General features: G+C 50.2%; 1 protein-coding gene across 4 annotated transcripts in view; it reads right to left on the bottom strand.

Annotated features, from left to right (window-relative positions):
• LOC138754797 (uncharacterized) overlaps positions 1-11569 on the bottom strand; it is a 79318-nt gene extending 67749 nt beyond the window's left edge. For 2 of the 4 annotated variants that reach the window (XM_069919620.1, XM_069919619.1), the window contains exons 1-2: positions 11468-11569; positions 10429-10726 (exon numbers count right to left, since the gene is read on the bottom strand). The gene's annotated coding sequence lies outside the window, so the exon portion shown is untranslated. Of the gene's footprint in view, positions 1-10428; positions 10727-11463 lie in introns of all 4 variants that reach the window. The other 2 variants (XM_069919617.1, XM_069919618.1) reach the window with 2 other exon arrangements.
• Positions 11570-20240: the final 8671 nt, after the last annotated feature.

Consider the following 20240-nt stretch of genomic DNA (forward strand, 5'->3'; position numbering starts at 1 on the left):
TTTCCTCATGGCTGGTGCAGACGGTGACTTTCTAACACATAGTGGAATTGCTCATTTTGACCCAACAGGTGATGCAAGCACTGTAAGTGTGAAGTGGAAGGCATGGCTGGAAGAATTTGAATCCTATGCCGACAGTCGTGGCCTATTTCTAGATACCGGTACAGTTGAACAAAAAGCGCAGAGAAGGGCGTTACTTCTTTTCATTGCTGGAGCTGCAGTTCGGGAAACATTTAAGACACTTTTAAATACTGGAAGAAAGGATGAGTACCGGAAAGCGGTAGATGCATTAAATGCACACTATGTAGTGACACCGAATGCTACATTTCAACGCCATTTGTTTTGGAGAACGAGACAAGAAGATGGCCAGACAATTGCTCAGTACGTGACGAGACTACGCCAGCTAGCTGTTGGATGCTATTACATGCCAGCTGATTTGGACAACCAATTACTGGATCAAGTCGTACAGCACTGCAAATCAGATAAACTCAGAAGACGTCTACTGGAAAGAGGGAGTGAGTTGGAACTCACCGATGCTTTAACCATTGCTGCTGCATTAGAAGCTGTTGAAGAGCAATTTCATACCATGACCCTGAAAGACAACTCAAGCCAGCAAATTAAGAGGCTCTCACATCGCAATAACCAGCCAAGATATACGTCGACACAGGACGTGGAGTGTTATCGATGTGGAAACCGAGATCACTTTGGAAAAGACCCATATTGCCCGGCCAAAGGCAAAGTTTGCAGAAAGTGTGGAGGTAAGGACCACTTTGCAAAGAAGTGCAAAAGCAAGTCCAATGCAGACCAGAAGAGGAAGAGTACAACTTCCAAAGGCAAAGCCTGGGGGAAAGGAAAGTATCCTGGAAAGAAAGATACCATTCACCAGATACGATGACGATGATGATACCCAGGAGGAACAGAGGTGTTACCAATTTACGTTGAATGAAGTACGTCATGAGAAGGTCCCAGTGATCATTGGTGGAGTGACAGTGCAGGTCATTGTAGACTCAGGCAGTGACAGTAATGTGATTGATCGACATTTATGGGAGAAGTTGAAAAGGAAAAAGATCTGTACCTCAAAGAAGTGTTCCAAGAAACTGTATCCATACACAGCAACCAAGCCATTGCAGACCATTGGATGTTTTACTGCAACTGTTGAAGCTGGAGATAAGTACACCGAAGCAGAGTTTATGGTCACAGAAGAGAGGGGAGAACCATTGCTGAGTAGAAGCACAGCGCAAGACCTGGCAATACTTCATATTGGAGCTTGTGTCAATTCAATTCAGTCATACGAGGATATGAAGCAAGAATTCCCCGCAGTCTTCCAAGGAGTAGGAAAGCTGAAAGGTCGACAATTGAAGCTAGCGGTAGATGAAACGGTCAAACCCAAGGCACAACCGTTTGGACTTCATGGGAAAGTCAAAGCCAAAATTAAAGAATTGATCGAACAAGACATTATTGAACCAGTGGAACATTCGACACAATGGGTCAGTCCCATAGTGATTGTGCCCAAACCAAAGGGTGACATAAGACTATGTGTTGACATGAGAATGGCCAATGAAGCTATAATTAGAGAACGACACCCTATACCAACAGTGGAGGAAATACTTCAAGAACTAACTACCAGCAAGGTATTCTCAAAAATTGATCTGAAATGGGGCTATTATCAATTAGAGCTGGATCCAGGTTCCCGAGATGTAACTACATTGTGACTCACTGTGGATTGTATCGTTACAAGAGACTATCATTTGGAATTAATGCAGCTTCGGAGATCTACCAGTATGAAATCCATGGAGTGATTCAAGGCATTCCTGGAGTTGCCAACATTTCTGACGACGTCATAGTCCATGCACCAACGAAGGAAGAGCATGACAAATGGTTGAGGCGTGTACTATCTAGACTACAGGAAGCAGGCCTTACCGTGAATGGAAACAAGTGCCAGTTCGGTGTGTCAGAAATGGACTTCATGGGACACAGACTTACACGGAAAGGACTAAACCCTGCAGAGGCCAAGGTGAAAGCTATTGAAGATGCACGTGCACCTCAGAATGCAACAGAGGTGAGGAGTTTCCTGGGATTGGTCAATTTTTGTGCAAAGTTCATTCCTAATTTCGCTACAGTGGCAGAACCACTAAGGAAACTAACCAGGAAAGGTGTACCATTTCATTTTGGATCTGAGCAGAAGAAAGCATTCACAGCGCTGAAGCAAAGCCTGACAGATGCAAAAACTCTTGGATATTACGATCCGGCGGCATCAACCAAAGTCATAGCGGATGCCAGCCCGGTTGGTTTAGGAGCAGTGTTGGTCCAGATGCATGATGGAGGACCAAGAATCATTGCCTATGCCAGCAGATCGTTATCAGATGTGGAAAGAAGATACTCTCAGAGAAAGAAGCACTCGGACTTGTATGGGCCTGTGAGAGGTTCCATGCATATTTATACGGCATTGAATTTGAACTCATCACAGATCATAAGCCATTAGAGGTGATCTATGCACCTAGATCCAAACCATGTGCCAGAATAGAGAGATGGGTACTCAGACTACAACCCTACAAATATAAAGTAATCCACATTGCAGGGAAAGCAAACATTGCAGATCCGCTGTCCAGATTGGTGAAGGATGGATGTCCACAATTCAAGTCAGAATTGGGAACAGAAACAGAGAGCTTTGTACGCTTCGTAGCTATTCAGGCGACACCGAAAGCTGTGACTACGAAGGAGGTCGAGAGAGAATCCGAACGTGATCCAGAACTCATGGAAGTAAGAGAATGCATACAGAGTGGACAATGGGACAAGTGTACTCACAAGACTTACATTCCCATTAGAGACGAACTTTGTTGCATCGGACAGTGTGTATTAAGAGGTTGCAAATTGGTGATACCACAAAAATTGAGACCGAAGATCGTATCCTTAGCGCATGAAGGACACCTAGGTATTGTTGGTACCAAGCAAAACCTCAGGACCAAGGTATGGTGGCCAAGTTGTGATAAAGACGCCGAGAAATTTGTTAAAACTTGTCACGGATGTCAAATCACAAGTAGGAGTAATCCGCCAGAACCGATCCGGAGTACGCAACTTCCGACAGGACCATGGATCGACGTAGCTGTTGATTTTCTTGGACCTTTACCGACGGGTGAATCAATTATGGTAGTGATAGATTACTACAGCAGATACTATGAGTACGTGGTGTTGAAGTCCACAACCACTGAAAAAACAATACAAACATTAGCAGAGATATTCGCAAGATATGGATTACCTGTTACATTATACTCTGACAATGGTCCACAATTCATTTCAGAGACATTTACGGATTACATGAGGACCACAGGTATCCACCATCATAAAGTAACTCCGAAATGGCCGAAAGCCAATGGAGAAGTAGAGAGACAAAATCAGTCCATTGAAAAACGATTGAGAATTGCACATGCAGAAGGACAAAATTGGCGAGAAGCATTGATATCTTATGTGGCTGTCTATCGAGCAACGCCTCATGCAACCACTGGAAAAAGTCCTGCAGAAGCATTTTTTGGGAGAAAAATCCGCACAAAAATGCCAGAAATAAAGGAAATCCGAGTCGACCAGGAGATGAGGGACCATGATGCTGAAAAGAAAGGTGCAGCAAAGCTATACACAGATTCGAAACGTGGAGCCAAGTACTCAGACATCATGCCAGGAGATAATGTTCTAGTGAGGCATGAAACTGGTGGTAAGTTAGACACACCTTATTACCATCAACCCTATACTGTCGTATCCAGAAGTGGCAGTATGGTGACAGTCAAGTCTCCGACTGGAGTCCTGTATAAGAGAAATGTATCAAGTGTAAAAAGGTACCAGTCCAGAGATACATCGAGCGAAGAGGTGGAAAGGCCAATACGAGATGCTGAAACTGAGAGACCTGATGATGTTCCAGAGGCAGTTACCAGCACTCCTGATGAAGTGACTAGAGCGCCAGAAACACCTGAAGCCGTGGCGAGCAGTATTTCCGACGCCGAGAGTGAACAACCGAGAGGCGACGACAATATCGCAGGCAGGCCGAAACAAAACCGGAAAGTGCCCAAACGATACAAAGACTTTGTGCCATAGTTTTAATAAGAATTTTGGGACAGTATTTAATCTTATATCATAAAGTGCATGTATGAATGCTGTAGTTGAGTTATAGTATTACCATTAGTTACGATGTTTGTATGTTTCCGAGGGATATTGGTAAGTGAAGGTAAAGTTTATTTCTGACTAAAGGAGGGATGTCATGATAATGAATATGTATGAGATGTACCGGAAGTCACATGGTATGAGAGAGAGATAAGAACACAAGCAGGAGAACAAAGGAAACCGGAGAATAAAAAGACGCTAAGAAGTTTACCTGATAAACTTGTGTTTAATGTTTTATTAACTTCACATTTCGGGCCACAAATGTGACAGGATCAACTATAAAAGCTCAGACATGTTTTTTTTTCTGTTGAAGATAATAGTCCAGAAACTCAGGCATACCGTGCAAAGTTCAGAGAGGTTATATCTGAATACTACAGAAAAATCTACCTCCTTCTTTGTGCTTCCCAGCTTGGATGAAAATTTCACTGAAGGACAATGTTCCTTATTTGAAATAGTGGAGACATAGTGGCTTCTCACACCTTTTTTGCAGGAGCTTTGAAGAGTGCTCAGAAAGGTCACTGATGCGTTCTTGTTTACTCAAAAGCCACAGATGAAAGAGCAGGATGGTGCCCCATTCTACAGAGACTTGCTATTGTAAGAGGGTCTTGTGGTTTTTCAAGCAGAGAGAGTCAAACAGGCTGTCTCAGGCTCAAAGTGGATGGGAGAGAGAGAGACAGCAATGTCAAGCAGCAGAAGTTGCTGGAACTGAAACAGAAGCCCCAATGTGGAAGATGGCCTACTAGTCTCAGCCCTTGTGCTTCATGCAAGAATACGGAGTTTATTTAATACCCGATTTAGATCTTCCCAAAACTTTTTCACTTTCGCACATGCCCAAATTGCATGTACTGTTGTTCCCATTTTCTTCTTACAGCGAAAACATCTATCTGAAAATGTTGGATCCCATTTATTTAACTTTTGGGGCATGATATATAACCTGTGTAACCAATTATACTGTATCATGCGTAACCTCATGTTTATTATATTCTTCATAGTTCCAGAGCATAACTTTTCCGATGTTTCATTTTTTATCTTTATGTTTAAAAGCAACTTTTGTTTAAGTAACCATTTGTCTTGGTGAATATCTAATGCTGCTGGATTTTGGTGTCCTTTGGGGTCGTAACACTGGTTTCCCATTTGCTGTTTCTGAAGTGTTATTTTTTAATTTTTTAATTTTCACACTATGAACCATACTGACCAAAATGCACACAAACATTTCCCTCTTGAATATACACAGTGTCATTTTCTCCCCTTTTCCCCCCACCCTTCCCTCCCTCCCTCCTTCACCCCCCTCCTCCACACCCACTCAACGTTCAACATTATACAATACAATAAACCCATTCAACAATGTCATCACGCAATGAAAATAAACAAGAAAATTGTGTCATCTACTTTTACACTCTGGGTCAGTTCATTTCGTCTTCTTCTCCTTCTGTCATTTTAGGTGGTGGAGGTCTGTGGTAGGACTTCTCTGTTGTGTTCCATATACGGTTCCCAAATTTGTTTGAATACTGTGATGTTATTTCTTAAATTATATGTTATTTTTTCCAATGGAATACATTTATTCATTTCTATGTACCATTGCTGTATTCTCAGGCTATCTTCTGATTTCCAGGTTGACATAATACATTTTTTTGCTACAGCTAATGCTATCATAATAAATCTTTTTTGTGCTCCATCCAAATCGAGTCCAAGTTCTTTACTTCTTATATTACTTAGAAGAAAGATCTCTGGATTTTTTGGTATGTTGCTTTTTGTGATTTTATTTAATACCTGATTTAGATCTTCCCAAAACTTTTCCACTTTCTCACATGCCCAGATTGCATGTACTGTTGTTCCCGTTTCCTTCTTACACCAAAAACATCTATCTGATACTGTTGGGTCCCATTTATTTAACTTTTGGGGCGTGGTGTATAGCCTGTGTAACCAATTACAGTGGTGGTTGCCTTAGAAGCAGAGAAAGCCTTTGACAGAGTAGAATGGAATTATTTATTCAAAGTACTACAGAGGTTCAACCTACCGGAAAAATATATTAATTGGATTAAAGCATTATATAAGGGACCATTGGCGAAGGTGACAGTAAATGGATATATATCAAACCAATTTAAATTAAGCAGGTCAACTAGGCAGGAATATACCAAAAAACCCAGAGATCTTCCTCCTAAGTAATATAAGAAACAAAGAATTTGGACTCGATTTGGATGGAGCACAAAAAAGATTTGTTATGATAGCCCTAGCTGTAGCAAAAAAATGTATTATGTCAACCTGGAAATTAGAAGACAACTTGAGAATACAACAATGGTACATAGAAATGAATAAATGTATTCCATTAGAAAAAATAACATATAATTTAAGAAATAACATTACAATATTCGAACAAATATGGGAGCCATACATGAAATACAATAGAGAAATCCTACCATGGACTTCCACCGCCTAAAATGACAGAAGGAGAAGACAACGAAAAGAACTGACTCAGTAAAATTTCTTGTTTATTTTTATTGAGTGACAACATTGTTTAACGGGTTTAATGTATCTTATAGATTGAACTTCAAATAAATGGGGAAGGGGGTGAGAGAGGGAGGGAAGGGAGGGGGAAAAAGGGGGAGAAAACGACACTGTATATATTTAAGAAGAAAAATGTCTGTATGTATCTTGGTCAATATGGTTTATAGTGTGAAAAATTAAAAAAATTTTAAAAAGGAGCTAAAGAAAATAATAAGGAAATTCTTATGGAAAGGGGGGAAACCGAGGATAGCTCTAGATAAATTAACAGAATGGTACAAGCAAGGGGGCTTACAGCTACCAAACTTTAAGAATTATTATAGAGCAGCACAATTAAGATACCCATCAGATTTTTATCAAACAAGGGAAACACCAGATTGGACCAGATTATAGCTAGATAAAATAGGGGAGAAGGTACCTGAACATATACTATATAAGTGGGATGAAAAGCTGGTGCCACATGGGAATTCACCAGTACTGCACCATCTTCTCAACATTTGGAAGAAGAATCACGTAGAAAGGAATAAAATAAATTATCAACTACCAAAATTAATATTGACGCAAAATCAACTAATCCCTTTCACAATAGATAACCTTTTCTTTACAGAAAGGGAGAGAAAAGGGATCAAAAGAATAGAAAATTGTTTTTCGGGAAATAAATTATTATCTTTTGAACAAATGAAGTGCAAATATGGTATAACTCACGGTACAATGTTCGCATACCACCAACTGAAAACCTACTTGAAGGACAAATTGGGAAGCAGGCTGAGGTTACCAGAAGGAAGCAATTTTAAATATGTGATTACAGACACAATGATAATTAAAAGATTTATAACAAACATGTACATCAAACTGCAAGAGAAAAAGAACGAGGAAACAAGCTGTAAACCCAAACAAAAATGGGAACAAGATCTAAACTTAAAGAATGAAACATGGGAAAAGCGATGCTGAAGTGTTTTTTTAATGTTTTGTTTCTCCCTTATTCATGACTAACATAATGATCTATTAGATTGAATCTACCTGTTGAGTCTTTATTCTTCCTCTGACTAATAGTATAATAATTTTTACAGTAACACAATGCGGCATTCTTTTTTCACTTGATAATATGATTTTAAAATGGAACTTGTTCTTAGACACGTGTAACCCTTCTAGACATATCACTATTTGCTTATAATTCTTAATTTTCTTTGCTGAATTTATTATGACTTCCTGATAATGGTTGCGAACTATATCCCAAGAGCTCGACCAGTTGGAGACAGGGGTTCTTGGATTACTGTGGATTTAGCGTGTTGCCCGATCTCTGAACAGGCTATTGGGTTTTCGGGGTGGGAGGGACTTTTAAATCAATTGCGTTTCTTTTTGTTGCACACTGAGCAGCAGCCTCGAGGAATACCTTATCACTATTTTTCTCATGGCTTCGATCCACCCTGCAGCTAGTCCTCTTCGGATGTGCTTTGTCCCTGAGCCAAATTCTCCATTTTGAACTGTTAACATTACATTAAATATGTGTTAAACGTTATCATTTTTTTCTTTTAAAGTCAACGGGTGGAACCATCCTCTCAGATGCAAAACAAAAATGCTTCAAATGTTTATTACTTTTTTGCTCAGGAGGAAGGGAAACATCACTTTTTTAAGTTCTGGAAAGGTTTTCAATTTCATTCTCTTTCTCAAACTAAAATGGGGGGTGGTGGGGGGAGGGGTATCGATTTTCATTGATCCAAAAGTTCCTTTGACATTTGCAGATTCATTGGGTAGATATTTATTAGTTTTGGGCTCTTTGTTTAATTTAAAAAGTAGCACCATGGATCAAATGTGGATGATCCACAATTTTTTAAAAAGCTTGTTTGATTCTTTTACCAAATTTAAATGATTATGGCTGGAAATTTTAACTGCTGTTTGAATCCAATGATGGGCAAGTCTTCAACCAATCAGAAGCTTCCAAACAAATCTGCTACATTAACTCCTTTTTATTGGATTATGGATTGGTTGGTATTTGGAAGTTTTTACATCCAAAGGATAAGGGATTTCCATTTTTTTTCATGTTTATCAGAAATACTCTAGGATTGACTAATTTTTTTTGTTGATACATGTCTGGTTCCTTCTGTTAAACACTGTGAATACGACGCAATTGCTATTTCTGACCATGCGCCTTTGAAGCTTGTGGAGCTTTCTGATATCATTTCTGGATGCCAGCAATGGCGATTTAATTCTTCCTTATTTCAGGACCTAAAGTTTACTGGGTTTGTTAAAAATCAATTCAATGGATTAAATGTAGCACAGTGGTTCTCAACCTTTCCACTCACATCCCATTTTAAGTAATCCCTATGTCAATAAGCGCGTTGTGATTAGTAAGGGTTTGCTTAAGGTGGTCTGTGAGGGGGAAGGGAAGGTTGCAAACCATTGCTTTAGCCTCAATTGTAACCAAAATATTTTGCTTGAGAAAAATTGTCATTGGCCCATTTTCCTTGGAGTTATGAAACCGTGCACATAACGAGTCAATTAGGGACGATTAAAACAGTGGTTTTCAAACCTTTTCTTTCCACCCACGTACCACCTGAAGTAATCCCTTACTAATCACAGAGCACCGATGGCAAAGTGAATATTTAAAGTGGTATTTTAGTTTAATTACATCTTCTCTTTCTAATCCTATTTTTCCCTACAATTTAAAGTAGTCCATAGGGCTCACACGTCCAAAGTCAAACGATCTTGTTTTTATGCTACTGTATCTCCTCGTTGTGATAAATGCAACATTGGAAATGCTTCATTAATTCATATGTCCTGCACACGTAAGAGTCTTGAGAAATATTGAAGTATTCCAAACTTTCTCTGCACTTTTTAAAGTTAATTTTAAACCTAATCCCTAAACTGCTTTATTTGGTATTGTTGGAGAGAATGACTTAACATTAACGGCATCTGATTTGCATGTATTAGCCTTTATGGCTAGGCGGGTGGAGCCTCATCATGCTCTATGGCCACGTGACGTCATGTTATGTTTAAACTTAGAGAAGATTAGACACTCAACTTCCGATTTGAATGTAAATTTTCGAAAACTATGGGAACCCTTTTTGAATTACTTTTATTATCTTTGATTTGTTAAGAAGGTAGAAATGTCAACTAATGAGGTAATTTATCAGTCTGATAAGAATTCCATCTTTTTTTTGCCAAACAGCTCCTTTCTTGGTAGTGGGTTTAGATTTTCTTTTAATAGAATAAAATATCAATATAATATAATCTGTTTGATTAAAAAGTGGGGTACCTTGGATGAAATGATATGATTTAAGTATAATGTATCTTTTTGAATTTTAACATGTATTTTTGGATGTGAAATTTCAATGTTAATAAAAGTATTGAAAAAGAACTTCCAGAAATCCTTCCATGTCATTTAAAATCAACAGTGAAATACGTACGTTAAAACTTTATAGATGTTGGAGAGGAGATTTTTTACTAATTTAATAATTAAAATCTTGTCCCTCAATGTCTAAAGGAGTTGATGCACGTGCCTAGAAAAACTTTTCCATGAAAGATAGATAATGTGGCAATATTTAACTGGCTGGGATATTGCATGGCAACAGGCCCATCCCTTCACAAGTGCTCAGGCCCAAAACATCATATCTTTTCCTCCTTTGGATGCTGCAGACTTTTGAGCTTCACTGGGACAGATAGAATATCAGCACTTCATGGCACATGGCACCCTCTGCCGGGAACACACAGCCTGATGGAGCCACACATTTTGAAGGTTACGTCCTTATTCACTGTGTCAAGTGACTTCTACGTGCCTACCTGACCAACAATTGGCCCTCCCTATGCCAATTTAGGAGAGCACATCCATCACGTGTGAGATATCCTGATGAAGGCCTTCACCTGGTCCAAGTTCATTCTCCAGCAGATGACAGGAAGCGCGATGGAGGCAGAGAAGAACACCAACATGACGATGGTGGTTCCAACGTGTTTTCCGTCGACACGAAGGGGAAGCCCCAGACAGAGCGGTCCAGTCTTGGCAGCGGCTGTGCTCCACCTGCAGAGTTGATGAAGGCTTCGCCCAACTTTGCACCTTCAAGCTTCGGGAGGAGAGACTAGTCTGTAGAAGACAAAAAACTCAACACTCAGCGTGCCTGTGCCACTGAATGGACATGAATTGTGGTGATACCCACTCCACCCTAGAGGTGGACAAGGGAGGCACAGACATGATGGGTAGAATCGCAACATACACAAGAGTGTGAACAGAAAGCCTGGTTCTGCAATGGGATGAGCTATCCCAGCCTGACTCCACACCTGTTCCTATCCACGCACCCCAACCAGAGCACCCTCGCCCTCTCCCTGACCCCCGTACCCACTCTCCAGCCCAGTGCCCTCTCCCCCAGCCAGTACACCCAACTAAGGCCCTTTACCTCCTCAATGACCCTCTCCCCACCCCCCCATAGCCTCTCCCCCGGCCAGTACCCCCGACTAGGACCCCTCACCTCCTCAATGACCCTCTTCCCAGTCCCCATACCTTCTCCCCCAGCCAGTATACCCGACTAGGGCCCCTCACCAACCCTCTCCCCCAGCCAGTATCCCCGACTAGGACCACTCAGCTCCTCACTGACCCTCTCCCCAGCCCCCATATCTTCTCCCTCAGCCAGTTTCCCCGACTAGGACCCCTCACTGACCCTCTCACCCCTGCCAGTACCACTGACTAGGACCCCTCACCGGGGACACTGACCCTCTCCCCAGCCCAAATACCTTACCTTCACACCCAGCCAGTTCCCCCAACCACGGCCCCTCACCGATACCACCCCCCCCCCCCAGCCAGTACGCCCGACTAGGACCCCTCACCGACCCTCTCTCCCTGGAAGGGGTCACGACCTCGCCCCGCAACCTCTCGCGCCCCGTTTCCATGGAGATGCAGGCGGGGCTTCAACAAACTTTATTGTTTCCATTTGCCACGCGGTGGCTGATGGGAGCGAGATGGCGGCGCAGGGAGCAGCGCGGATGGGCCGTGCGGTGGCGGGTGGAGACAGAAAGAAGGAGGTAAAGAGGAAACCGAGGGAGGATAGGATTGGGAGCACGTGTAGAGAGGGAAAGAGGTTTGCGGAGATAAGGGGTAGGGGAGTGAGAGAGAGGGTGGGGGAGAGAGGAGGGAGTTGGGAAGAGAGGGGGAGTCGGGGAGAGAGGGGGGGTCGGGGAGAGAGGGGGGGTCGGGGAGAGAGGGGGGGTCGGAGAGGGGGGGTCGGGGAGGGGGGGAGGGGTGAGGGGGGGGAGGGGTGAGGGGGGGGAGGGGTGAGGGGGGGAGGGGTGAGGGGGGGGAGGGGAGGTAAACTGGCAGAGTGAAAGGTTTATTGGGAGAGGGGGAGAGAGAGGACTAAGCAGAAATAGAATAGGGAGCGGGTAGGGAAGGGATAGATTAGGGGAGAGATAGATCGGGGAGAGATAGAGGGATGGGGAAGGGGAAAGAGGGAGACACTAGGCTTTTTTCAGGTGCATTCTCTGCTAGGAATGTGCCTGAAGGAGCAGAAGCGGCCCTTAAATTGCAGTTCGGGTGTCAGCGTTGAAAGCGCAGCACTGGCCACCTAAAACGACAGCTGCGCCCGGATGCACATCTGAGTGTATTCCGGCTCCTGTCCCTTGGGCTAAGTCAGGATAGTTGGCTGTCAGCTGGGACAGCCAGCTTGGGCTATCAACGCTGATCCAGCTGCCTCGTTCTCTCCCCACTCACGGGACTGGAACGGCCGGCGGAGAGGTATGGGGGTTGGAACGGCTGGCAGGGGAGAAGGAGGCTGGAGTGACCGCTGGAGGGGGGAGGCTGGAGCAGCCGGCGGGGTGTGTATGGGGTTAGAGCGGCCGGCAGGGGAGAAGGAGGCACTTGAGTCGGGTACCGGCATTGTTTCGGCCAGCCCCCTTCTCTCCCACCAGCCGCTCCAGCCTCATCCCCCACCAGCTGCTCCAGCCCCCTTCTCCCCACTCCCGAAATCAGTCCCCATAGTGTGCCCTGCCGGCCGCCCAACAATGTGGGGATCGATTTCAGGAGTGGGGAGAGAGCGGGGCAGCGAGATCAATGTGGGGACATCACCGTGCTGACACCCCATGCTGGCCACCCGACAATGTGGGGACTGGGAGAGGAGCTGTCAGCCACTTTTAGGCAGCTGCATTCAGATGGCTGTGGAGGCCACTGTGCTGCGGGGATTATCCTTCTCAGAGGAGGGTTACCAAACTCGCCTCCTGCAAATTCACGTGGCCTTCCCACAGCCGCATTTTGCCAAAATATAAGGCTTTATAAGTGGGGCAATTGGCCACCTGAAAGTGCCTAGAGTGAGCTTAACAGAGATGGAGGAGTGTACAGGGGAGACAGTGGCAGGAAGGGGAGAGGGTGGGAGGTAAACAGGCAGAGAGAGTGAGGTGTGGATTGGGAGAGGGGAGAGAAGTGCATGCATAAGAATGAAGGGAGGTGACGTGTGGTTCCATGTTGGGTGTAGGCCTACCTAGAGTAAGAGAAGCCTGGGAATAAACCCATCCTCAAGTTCTTTTCTCATCCGTCAATAGCCCCGGAACCCCTCCCCGTCCAGCCCCATCCTTGAACCCCTCTTTCCTCACCTTCCCCCTCAATTCTCACTAGTGTTAAAGTCGGTTTGGGGGTGTAAAGTTCTGGACATTGTTGCTGACCTTGTTCTGTTGACTTCCAGAAGCGGAAGCGGTATTGGGAGACTGACGTTGGGGCAGACGGAGTCATCATGGCAGCTGCAGGAGTGCGGACGAAGCCAGCTGGTCAGAAACCTTCCAAAGTGAAGCCACACCAACGGTGGAAAATGCATGGTCACAACAAACGACTGAAGCCAGGGGTGAGTCTGAGTGCCAGGAGGATTCAGACACTCGAGTGATGATGGCAAACGTCTAGTAAGTCTGGGCACCAAGAGCTTGGTAACTGGGAAACGGAGACCAGTGTACCATCCCCACTGTAGGGGGAACGCAGGTCAGTGTATCCTGTGTCGGGTGAACACAGGCCAGTGTTTCCTCTCCAGTGCTGGCAGAAATGTGGGCCAGCGCACCCTCCCTGACATTGGGGGAACATGGGCAGGTATTGTGGGGGCCTGTGGCAATGATTTAAAAGGAGCCCTAAATCATACTGGCTGATGCATGCTAGATGATAGGGAAGCACCTACACTGAAATAACAGCTACACTAAAATTGCTCCCCTCCCCCTGACAGGGGTCAGGACCTCCCCCTGCCCGGGGGACGGGGGCGTCACCCTGCCAGGTGGGACGGGGATCGAGACCTCCCCCTGCTCGGCGGGACGGGGGATGGCGACTGCCCTCTGCCCGGTGGGTCGGGGACGGCGACCTCTCTCTGCCCAGCGGGATGGGGCCAGCACTGCATTCCCAGCATAGGGGGAACCCTGGCCAACATATCCTCCCCGTATCTGGAGTACTGTGTTCAGTTCTGGTTTCCTTATTTGAGGAAGGGTATACTGGCTTTGGAGGCGGTGCAGAGGAGGTGCACCAGGTTGATTCCAGGGATGAGGGGGTTTACCCTATGAGGAGAGATTGAATCGTATCGGGCTATACTCAATGGAATTTAGAAGAATGAGAGGGGATATTATAGAAACTTATGGAAGGTTGAGGTCGGTAAGTTATTTCCATTGGTCGGGTGACCAGAACTAGGGGACATAACCTCAGGATTCAGGGGAGTAAATTTAGGATGGAGATGAGGGGGAACTGCTTTTCCCAGAGGGTGGTTAATCTGTGGAACTCGCTGCCCATTGAAACAGTGGAAGTGACTTCAGTAAATGTATTTAAGACTGGGTTGGAAAGATTTTTACCTAGAAAAATTGAGGAATATGGGGGGAAAAGGCAGATCGGTGGAGATGAGCCGATCATCAGATGTGGCATTGAAAGGCAGAGCAGGCTACAGGGCGAACCTGGGTTCAGACGGCTCCTGGGTATTGGGTTGACCAGAGATTGAATGGGAGGCTGAGTGCTGAGGTGACGGTCAAGTGCAGCATGCAACGCACTTGTGACCTTCACATGGTAGTGAGATCGCTTGGCAGTGTGAGGAGGCCCTTGGACCTCTCCCACCATTCACATGAGTGTGGCGGATCCTCGCTGGCCTGTTCTGTGCCAATTCCCCACCCCCTCAGTTCGTTGATCTTTGCCGTACTCCTCCCACTGTACCCCCTAGGTGTGGGGATGCAAACTTCTGGGCATTGTTCCTGAACTTGTCCCGTTGATTTTCAGAAGTGGAATCGATATCGGGAGGCCGAGGGGGATGCGGCAGGAGACGGCCCGACAGCTGAAGGAGTGCGGACAAAGCCAGCAGGTCAGAAACCTGCCCGTGTGAAGCCATACCAACAGTGGAAAATGAACAGTCGCAACAAACGACTGATCTCAGGGGTGAGTCTCAGAGAGTGGAGGCTTCAGATGCTGGGGTGATGTGGGCAAATGACTGATGGTCTAGGCACCGAGAGCCTGGTTATCAGGAGAACCTTCCTGGGTATCGGGAAGACCAGAGCGAGTTGCCCCTCCTGGCCTGGTGTCGGCACAATCGGGGTTCCCTCCAAGCCCGGTGTAACCTGGGTTCCGCTCCCCACCATGTCAGCACGATGGGGTTCCGCCCCTACAGCTGTTGGCATCATCGGGGATCCATCCCAGCGTCGGCGCAACCTCCCATGTATCCGATTGACATGGCCTTGTACTGGCCTCCATCTGCTGGAGCTTCATGTCATCCTCTATTCTGCAGCGGAGGGACCCGTTCAAAGGACCGGCACCGATACCAGAGGGACTGCTGGCAAAGTATGCACGAGGAAAGCACCTGGACATGGTGAGTGCATTTGCGCAGAGACTGGATGCTGGGGCATTTTAGAGTACATCGTCCAACGGCTGTGTCCTGCTGCAGCTGAAGGCAAGAACACCTGAAACTAGGACACGGACCCTTGGACCTCACCCATCATTCAGTGTGATCCATGTGGCTTGTCCTGTGTCTATTCAATGTCTGCTCTCAGTTCCCCACCCCTGTGTCTGCTCTCAGTTCCCCACTCTCCCCCTCCTCTGTGTCTGCTCTCAGTTCCCCATCCCCCTCAGTGTCTTTTCTCAATTCCCCACCCCCCCTTAGTGACTGCCTCTCAGTTTCCCACCTCCCTTAGTGTCTCCTCTCAGTTTCCCACCCCCCTTAGTGTCTCCTCTCAGTTTCCCATCCCCCTTAGTGTCTCCTCTGTTTCCCACCCCACTTAGTGTCTCCTCTCAGTTTCCCACCCCCCTTAGTGTCTCCTCTCAGTTTCCCAACCCCCTTAATGTCTCCTCTCAGTTTCCCACCCCCTTAGTGTCTCCTCTGTTTCCCATCCCCCTTAGTGTCTCCTCTGTTTCCCATCCCCCTTAGTGTCTCCTTTCAGTTTCCCACCCCCCTTAGTGTCTCCTCTCAGTTTCCCACCCCCCCCCTAGTGTCTCCTCTGTTTCCCACCCCCCTTGGTGTCTCCTCTGTTTCCCACCCCCCCTTGGTGTCTCCTCTGTTTCCCACCCCCCCTTGGTGTCTCCTCTGTTTCCCACCCCCCCTTGGTGTCTCCTCTGTTTCCCACCCCCCCTTGGTGTCTCCTCTGTTTCCCACCCCCCTTGGTGTCTCCTCTGTTTCCCACCCCCCTTGGTGTCTCCTCTGTTTCCCACCCCCCTTGGTGTCTCCTCTGTTTCCCACCCCCCTTGGTGTCTCCTCTGTTTCCCACCCCCCTTGGTGTCTCCTCTGTTTCCCACCCCCCTTGGTGTCTCCTCTGTTTCCCACCCCCCTTGGTGTCTCCTCTGTTTCCCACCCCCCTTGGTGTCTCCTCTGTTTCCCACCCCCCTTGGTGTCTCCTCTGTTTCCCACCCCCCTTGGTGTCTCCTCTGTTTCCCACCCCCCTTGGTGTCTCCTCTGTTTCCCACCCCCCTTGGCGTCTCCTCTCAGATTCCCACCCCCCTTAGCGTCTCCTCTCAGTTTCCCACCCCCCTTAGCGTCTCCTCTCAGTTTCCCACCCCCCTTAGCATCTGCCTCAGTTCCCCACCCCCACTCAGCGTCTGCCTCTCTGTTCCCCGCCCCCTCAGTGTCTTTCTCGGATCCCCGCCCCCTCAGTGTCTTTCTCGGATCCCCGCCCCCTCAGTGTCTTTCTCGGTTCCCCGCCCCCTCAGTGTCTGCCTCTCGGTTCCCCGCCCCCTCAGTGTCTGCCTCTCGGTTCCCCGCCCCCTCAGTGTCTGCCTCTCGGTTCCCCGCCCCCTCAGTGTCTGCCTCTCGGTTCCCCGCCCCCTCAGTGTCTGCCTCTCGGTTCCCCGCCCCCTCAGTGTCTGCCTCTCGGTTCCCCGCCCCCTCAGTGTCTGCCTCTCGGTTCCCCGCCCCCTCAGTGTCTGCCTCTCGGTTCCCCGCCCCTCAGTGTCTGCCTCTCGGTTCCCCGCCCCCTCAGTGTCTGCCTCTCGGTTCCCCGCCCCCTCAGTGTCTGCCTCTCGGTTCCCCGCCCCCTCAGTGTCTGCCTCTCGGTTCCCCGCCCCCTCAGTGTCTGCCTCTCGGTTCCCCGCCCCCTCAGTGTCTGCCTCTCGGTTCCCCGCCCCCTCAGTGTCTGCCTCTCGGTTCCCCGCCCCCTCAGTGTCTGCCTCTCGGTTCCCCGCCCCCTCAGTGTCTGCCTCTCGGTTCCCCGCCCCCTCAGTGTCTGCCTCTCGGTTCCCCGCCCCCTCAGTGTCTGCCTCTCGGTTCCCCGCCCCCTCAGTGTCTGCCTCTCGGTTCCCCGCCCCCTCAGTGTCTGCCTCTCGGTTCCCCGCCCCCTCAGTGTCTGCCTCTCGGTTCCCCGCCCCCTCAGTGTCTGCCTCTCGGTTCCCCGCCCCTCAGTGTCTGCCTCTCGGTTCCCCGCCCCCTCAGTGTCTGCCTCTCGGTTCCCCGCCCCCTCAGTGTCTGCCTCTCGGTTCCCCGCCCCCTCAGTGTCTGCCTCTCGGTTCCCCGCCCCCTCAGTGTCTGCCTCTCGGTTCCCCGCCCCCTCAGTGTCTGCCTCTCGGTTCCCCGCCCCCTCAGTGTCTGCCTCTCGGTTCCCCGCCCCCTCAGTGTCTGCCTCTCGGTTCCCCGCCCCCTCAGTGTCTGCCTCTCGGTTCCCCGCCCCCTCAGTGTCTGCCTCTCGGTTCCCCGCCCCCTCAGTGTCTGCCTCTCAGTATCCGTTCTCAGCTCCCCTCCCCACCTCTGAATCCACACCAACCCCCTGCCCCAGAATCTATTCTCCTTGTATAACCCAAGCCAATTGGTGTGATTCCTCCCCAACACCGTTCATGGTGCTGCCAATGTGGTCTCTCCATGTGTAACCAGACCAAATCGGTGTGATTCTTCCCAAAGGACGATAATTGCAGCCAGAGAGTGAAGAGTCGGCTGCGGCAGCTGGACAGGCAGAGTAAACAGGCACAGCGATCTGCGGCTCGCTTTGACCAGCTGCTGCCTGCGGTGGCAGGGTGAGGAGATGTACCAGGGCCTCGCTCAGAGTCCCTGTGCCACCCCTCTCTGCCCTGGGGTGGGGCAGAGGGAGCGCTGGGAGGGAGGGAGGGGTTGACGGGAGAGGGCTGGGAGGGAGGAGTTGACGGGAGAGGGCTGGGAGGGAGGGGTTGACGGGAGAGGGCTGGGAGGGAGGGGGTGACGGGAGAGGGCTGGGAGGGAGGGGGTGACGGGAGAGGGCTGGGAGGGAGGGGGTGACGGGAGAGCGCTGGGAGGGAGGGGGTGACGGGAGAGGGCTGGGAGGGAGGGGGTGACGGGAGAGGGCTGGGAGGGAGGGGGTGACGGGAGAGGGCTGGGAGGGAGGGGGTGACGGGCGAGGGCTGGGGGAGGGAGGGGGAGACGGGCGAGCGCTGGGGGAGGGAGGGGGAGACGGGCGAGCGCTGGGGGAGGGAGGGGGAGACGGGCGAGCGCTGGGGGAGGGAGGGGGAGACGGGCGAGCGCTGGGGGAGGGAGGGGGAGAAGGGCGAGCGCTGGGGGAGGGGGGAAAGGGGGGGCTGGGGGAGGGAGGGAGGGGGAAAGGGGGGCTGGGGGAGGGGGAAAGGGGGGGCTGGGGGAAGGGGGGCTGGGGGAGGGGAGGGCTGGGGGAGGAAAGGGGGGGCTGGGGGAGGAAAGGGGGGCTGGGGGAGGAAAGGGGGGCTGGGGAGGAAAGGGGGGGCTGGGGGAGGGAGGGGGGCTGGGTGAGGGCTGGGGGAGGGAGGGGGAAAGGGGGAGGGCTGGGGGAGGGAGGGGGAAAGGGGGGGCTGGGGGAGGGAGGGGGAAAGGGGGGGCTGGGGGAGGGAGGGGGAAAGGGGGGGCTGGGGGAGGGAGGGGGAAAGGGGGGGCCGGGGGAGGGAGGGGGAAAGGGGGGGGCCGGGGGAAAGGGGGGGCCGGGGGAAAGGGGGGGCCGGGGAGGGAGGGGGCAAGGGGGAGGGAGGGGGCAAGGGGGAGGGAGGGGGCAAGGGGGAGGGAGGGGGCAAGGGGGAGGGAGGGGGCAAGGGGGAGGGAGGGGGCAAGGGGGAGGGAGGGGGCAAGGGGGAGGGAGGGGGCAAGGGGGAGGGAGGGGGCAAGGGGGAGGGAGGGGGCAAGGGGGAGGGAGGGGGCAAGGGGGAGGGAGGGGGCAAGGGGGAGGGAGGGGGCAAGGGGGAGGGAGGGGGCAAGGGGGAGGGAGGGGGCAAGGGGGAGGGGGGGGCAAGGGGGAGGGGGGGGGCAAGGGGGAGGGGGGGGGCAAGGGGGAGGGGGGGGCAAGGGGGAGGGAGGGGGCAAGGGGGAGGGAGGGGGCAAGGGGGAGGGAGGGGGCAAGGGGGAGGGAGGGGGCAAGGGGGAGGGAGGGGGCAAGGGGGAGGGAGGGGCGGGGGGGATGTCGAAGGAGCACTGGGAGGGTGATGGGGCACGAGAGGGGGTGACGAGGGGGCACTGGGGGAAGGGAGATGAAGGGGGGTTATGAGGATAACCCTCTCCATGACTCCCTTGTCCCCAGTTTTCTGGAGGTCGATGAGGGCGAGGATTCATGCTTGATCCGACAACAGGACATCGCTGAGGCTGTGGACATCACCAGCAGCTCGAAGGTGGGCAGCCTGTGGTCAGTCCTCTCGGGCGTGGGCAATTGGGTAGGGTGCATAGAGGGAGAGTAGGGCGATCAGATGGGGTGGGGTAGTGGATAGTGGGTGATTGGATGGAGGCAGTGGAGTATCGGGTGGGGTTCAGACGAGGGGCACTGGGAGATCAGGTGGGGTGTGCAGCCAGGTAGTAGGGCGATCAGACAGGAGCGCAATGGGAGATCGGGTGGGGGAGGATGGGTGGTGGGGGATTGGAGGGGGGCAGTATGGGTTTGGGTGGTGAGGGATCGGGTGGTGAGTGGGACGGGCAGTGGCGAATCAGGTGGTGGGGTTTGGACTGGGGAGGGGCAGTGGGGATCAGATGGTGAGTCAGGGAGGGGCAGAGGGATCGGGTGGGGAGTGAAGCATTGGGCAGGGGCTGAGGGATCTGGCGGGGAGTAGCAGTTGGTGATCAATAGGGTAGTGAGGCATCAGGCAGGGGCAGAGGGATCGGGCGGGAGGGGCAGTGGGTGATTAGGTAGGGAGTGAGGGAGATCAGATGGACTAGAGAGAGAGGAGAGTCAGTGGCAGTGAAGTTTGGATTTGGGGCCTTTTTTTGGGGAGA

This window comes from Narcine bancroftii, chromosome 2 (genome assembly GCF_036971445.1).
Source record: "Narcine bancroftii isolate sNarBan1 chromosome 2, sNarBan1.hap1, whole genome shotgun sequence".
NCBI lineage: Eukaryota > Metazoa > Chordata > Chondrichthyes > Torpediniformes > Narcinidae > Narcine > Narcine bancroftii.